The following is a 6,000-nucleotide window of genomic DNA, read 5'->3' on the forward strand; positions in this document are numbered from 1 at the left end:
CCGTATTTCGGAATATTTTAATATTTCAATTATGTATTGTGAAGTATCTTGCATTTATGCTGTATAAACACATAATATACACACAAATATATTTTATTACCACATAAAATACACACAAATATATTTTAATTGTTCAAAAAACAAGGTTTCAAAACGTGAAACAAAATGTGTGTACTATCTCAGCACTGAATTTAAATGCCAAGCAATCATTGTCTTGCACATATATAGTGCCAGGTACATATGTCCCCAGTGATGCTGTTACAAATGTCCCCAGTGAGTTTTTAGCAAAAAAAAAATAAAAAATTTTCACTTTCTGGAATGTCCGTATTTCGGAATAATTCGGATAACGGATATTCGGATACGGGATACTCGACCTGTATTAGGTTATATTTTAAAGTAATTGCTGTGAGGATTTCAGTCAGCAAATAATACAGGGTTTGTACAGATCATAACATTGGGGGTTATTCTAGTCCATTCTTTTTGACAAAATCCTTCTTAGATGGACAAAACCATGTGCACTGCGGGTGGGGCAGATGTAACTTGTGCAGAGAGAATTAGATTTGGGTGGGGTTTTTCTTCAAAGTGAGATCTATATTGAAGTGTAAAATCATGCAGTCAGTATTTTCCCTGCACAGAAACAAAATAACTCACCCAAATCTAATTCTCTCTGCACATGTTACATCTGCCCCCCTGCAGTGCACATGGTTTTGTCCATCTAAGAAGGATTTTGTCAAAAAGAATGAACTAGAATAAACCCCATTGTTCTTCAAGTCTTCGACTGGTAAAACATTAACATGAATGTTGCCACAATGCCTAATATTCATATGATATGTGGCTGTATTTAGATACAGCTGTATCTTCATATAGTGTTGCCAATTGTTAGTTTATCCTTATGTGTTATCTGCTTAAAAGTAAACATTACAGTCATTATGATGAATACAAATGTTTAAGCATAGGTGATTTGAGTTAAGCAAGGGGAAAACTTAGAATGCTATCGCTCGTTTCAGGAAACACGGGCGATGTGCAGTCTCTGACTAGATTTATACTGCATGCAATCTCTACATCTCCCGACGATAGCGATGCGTGAGGCCGCGTATTGCTATTGGTGCTACACATAAAGCGATGTGTGCTTAATTTCTAAGTGATCTAGTCAGATCTACTCAGATCGCTTAGAAAATAGGCCAAAATGGCTACGTGTGTAGGCCCATAAAGTACAGTATATGTGCAGTAGACTGAGAGATTAAGCCAAAGAAGATGTTTATTATAGGTTTATCATTTGGTTACTTTATTCAGCTGTAGATTCCCACCAGCCAGTCTATTACATAGAAACATAGAATTTGAAGGCAGATAAGAACCAGTCTGCCCCTTTTTTAAACATGTTACCTCAAACCATATTTGATCCTTATTTTTTGTAAGGATATCAATAAGCCTCTCCCAAGCATGTTTAAATTGTACTACTGTATTTGCATCTACCACCTCTAATGGGAGGCTATTGCACTTACCTACTACTCTTTCTGTGAAGTAATTCTTCCTCCCTCTAGTTTCAGTGCATGTCCTCTTGTTCTGCTGCTCCTCTTCCTGTGAAAAATGTCTCCCACCTGTACCTTGTTAAAACCCTTGATATATTTGAAAGTTTCTATCATGTCCCCCCTTTCCCTTCTCTGCTCCAAAGTATACATATTAAGATCTTTTTGTCTTTCCTGGTACGTTTTGTGATGTAGGCCATGCACCATTTTTGTTTCCCTTCTTTGTACAGTCTCTAATGTATTTATATCCTTCTGGAGATATGGCCTCCAGAACTGAACACAGTGCTCTAGATGAGGTCGTACCAATGACCTATACAGTGCCATTATTACTTCTTTCTTTCTACTGCTGATACCTCTCCCTATGCAACCAGGCATCTGGCTTGCCTTCTTCATTGCTTTGTCACATTGCCTACCTGCCTTTAAGTCCCCTGAATTAGTGACACCTAGATCCCTCTCTTCCTCAGTAGTTTCCATTATAGTGCCATTTATACTATACAGTATTTAGGGCCTTATTTTGGTTCATTCTTTCTGACAAAATCCTTCTTAGATGGACAAAACCATGTGCACTGCAGGGGGGTCAGATGTAACATGTGCAGAGAGAATTAGATTTGGGTGAGTAATTTTGTTTCTGTGCAGGGAAAATACTGACTGCTTTATTTTTACACTGCAATATAGATCTCACTTTGAAGTAAAATCCCACCCAAATCTAATTCTCTCTGCACATGTTACATCTGCCCCACCTGCAGTGCACATGGTTTTGCCCATCTAAGAAGGATTTTGTCAGAAAGAATGAACCAAAATAAGGCCCTTAGTCTTTGGATTTTTGAGACCCAAGTGCATGATTTTGCATTAAACTGTAGTTGCCATGCTCTTGACCATTCCTCTAATCTACCTAGATCATCAATCATTTTTTTACCCCTCCTGGTGTGTCTACCCTGTTGCATACCTTTGTGTCATCTGCAAAAAGGCACATTTTACCCTCAATTCCATTTGCAATATCACCAATAAAGATATTAAAAAGCAGTGGTCCAAGTACAGATCCCTCTCTTTGTTTTAAGAGTGTTTACATCAATTTACCTACTACGGATGTAAGGCTCACTGGTCGATAGTTGCTTACCTCTTCCTCTCTTCCACTTTTTTGCAGTGGGACTACATTCGCCTTCTTCCAGTCCTCTGGGATTACTCCAGTAGCTATTGACTGGTTGAATCATTCTATTATTGGTTTTGCCTACTCCCCTTTAGTCTCTTTTAGTATCCTTGGATGTATCCCATCTGGCCCCATTGATTTATCCACTTTTAGTTTTGAGAGTTCTGTGAGGACTTTCTCCTCTGTAAATGTACTTGTTTCTCCCTTAGTTTTCTGACTATACTTGTAACTTAACTGTGGTCCCTTCCCTCTCTTTCAGCAGTGAATACTGAGCAGAAATAATTATTAATATGATCTGCTATTACATTGTCCCACTCAAGAAGACTTCCACTCTCTGGGTATTCAATGAGGCTGATTCGCCATGTTCTACGGCAAATGTGTGCTATTTTCATGCTCTAAGGTTAATCTATTTACTGAAAAAGTGAATAACCCTATTAAGCGTGCAATATTCGCCGACAATTCACCGGCTGATACTCTCCACAATTCGCTGTGGTTTTTCAATGTGATTCACCGTGAGTGTATTCAATGATCAGATGGCGAATTGCTTTCTAAGTGATTTTCGCCATGTGTCACCATGTAGCAATCGCCATCTTTTTATGGTGAACTGGAATGTGAACTTTTAAAATAAAGGTTTTTAGGTACTTGTTTCCTAGAACGGCCACAATCGTGAGTGATCGTGGCTCTTAATTAAGGGACACGATCCTCACGATTTGGCCGATTTTTTAAAAATTTTTCACTTTGATTGACAGAAATCGGGTCGATCGGTCGGTCGCGACCAATTAAAATCGGCCGCGATGCGACCGACCGATTGACCCGATTTTTCCATAGACTTCAATGTTAAAAAAAATTTTAACATTGAAATCGGGAGGATCGCGTCGGTCTTGTGCCATTATAATGGCACAAGATGAGATGGACTTGATTAAGTCCATCTCACATAGGGTAAAATGATAAAAAAGGTGAAATGGCCAAATATGACCCATTTCACATTTTTTATGTGCCCGCCATGACCCCACGATAGACGTCAACCCGAAGCGTGGCGAGCGCAGCGAGCCCGCGAGGGGCGGCGGTACGCGTCCTCCGACCTTTTCATTCCCCTACTATCCACTAGGGCGTGGAGTGAGAATAGAATAGTGTGGCGAGCGCAGCGAGCCACCGAGCCCGAAGCGTGGCGAGCGCAGCGAGCCCCGCGAGGGGACGCGTATACCTGTGAAGTTAAACGCGTCCCCTCGCGGGGCTCGCTGCGCTCGCCACGCTTCGGGCTCGGTGGCTCGCTGCGCTCGCCACACTATTCTATTCTCACTCCACGCCCTAGTGGATAGTAGGGGAATGAAAAGGTCGGAGGACGCGCACCGCCGCCCCTCGCGGGCTCGCTGCGCTCGCCACGCTTCGGGTTGACGTCTATCGTGGGGTCTAGCCCACTTAGTAACATTTGGGGGGGCAATTTAAAATAATCAGGTGAAAAAAAAAAAAAATCGGGTGAAAAATCGGTCGATCGGATCGGTCGCATCGTATGCGACCAAATCGCATGCGATGCGATCGATCCGATTTTTTATCTTACGACCACAACGATCTAAATCGTTGTGGCCGTTCTAGGAAACAAGTACCGGTTTTTATTTTTTTAAATTTGGTGTAAAAAAATCATGAATTTTATTATGTCAAGGAGCATGCTATTTTTAGTCATGTGCTTACAGCACATGAATATATATTTAATTAAAAAATATATTTTTTTTTTACACATAACAGCCAGCAGGGGGCCGAGAGCCAATCATTAGATATTCATATATTCACTGCTCCCGATCATTACATATGCATGATTAGGAGCAGTGCAAGCGGCTCTCTACTCGGTCCCCTGCTAGCTCTCCCGGGGGGCAGCTTTTGCTGTCTGGGTCCTGGGGAGCCCACCTCCCCCCACATACATTCTGGGTCAGGCAGGGAGACTTCCATCTCCCTGCCTGCCGCCATCCCCCAGCTTGCCGCAGGGGTTAGGAATCGCCGTCAGGGGCAGCGAGCCCTGCGGCATTGAATACTGTGACAGCGAGGGCTGGCAGCGAAGGCCCCAGCCCTCCGGAACACGGCGATTGTGCAGCGAATCCTAAACAGGATTCGCTGCACATGCCGAGTATTGTCATTGAATACTGCCCTCTGTCTTTAGTCTTATTGTTCCACTTTTTGTTTTTCTCCTTTCACTTATATACCCCAAAAAGGTTTCCCCCCCTTTACCCACTAACTGTGCCATTTTCTCTTCAGCCTGTGCTTTTGCACATCTGATTACCTTCTTAGCCAACTCTTTTGCTTTCACAATACTTCTTTCACAAACCACAATGGCTTCCTTTTCCTTGTGTTTTTCCTAACTCTTTTGACACAAAATTCTGCTGCTTTCAGTATTGCACTTTTAAATTTTTCCCACTTCTCCTGCACTCCTTCCATATTCCTCCACTCTGCCAAAGAATCCCTTACAGAGTTTCCCATCTCTACAAAATCAGCCTTCCTAAAATCTAACACCTTTGTTTTTGTGTGCGATGAGTCGGTCTCTGTCTTTATTTTGAACCATACTGCTCGATGGTCACTGGATCCCAGGTTTTCACCCACAGTGCACATAAAGTGCGCCGATACCACTTGTCCCCCTCAGAACAGGTCTTTGTACATGACAGTATATAAGCCTAGTAGTGGCAGGAACTATTTTCCTACATCAAGGGAATGCTGATCCTGTGCAGCTGAAACGCAGTCACTTAGTGACTGGGTGGCGTTACAGCAAAAGCCAACACAGCAGGGGAACAAACATACCGCTATAAAGAAATCTGAACAAATCCAAAGCACAAATGGTGCCCATGGTTTGCAGGAATACTGTAGATGGGCAGACTAGGTTTCTATTAGGAGACAAGACAGTAAAGCACCAACCAAAGTATACCTGTGGCAACCTTGTACAAGGCAGGGTAATACCACATAAAAACAGTCAATTTGTACCTGGATGGCAAGAATTTCAGCAGCAATTCTTGAAAATCAATTCTCTCCTCCTTCTTGCATTTGGTGTTGCGTACATGGGCAGAGCGTCTCTTGGCTGTCTCCCCTGCATCCTCACATATCTTCCTCCTCTTAACACCCTTCTTGGTAAACCAAAATGCAATGGCCAGTAAGGTGACCACGAGGACAAACACATCAAAAGACATAGGAATTTACAGAGAAACAAGAAACACATTCACATAATGCACATAAAATAATAATAATAAGATATAAGTAAACATTGAAAGTTTGCCATGCATGTCTTTCCTTGTATCAAGTATTATTATTATTATTTTCTACACAAGAAACATACAAAATACTAATCTA

The sequence above is a fragment of the Crinia signifera genome, unplaced genomic scaffold, assembly GCF_055691185.1.
Source record: "Crinia signifera unplaced genomic scaffold, ASM5569118v1 HAP2_SCAFFOLD_97, whole genome shotgun sequence".
Taxonomy (NCBI): Eukaryota; Metazoa; Chordata; class Amphibia; order Anura; family Myobatrachidae; genus Crinia; species Crinia signifera.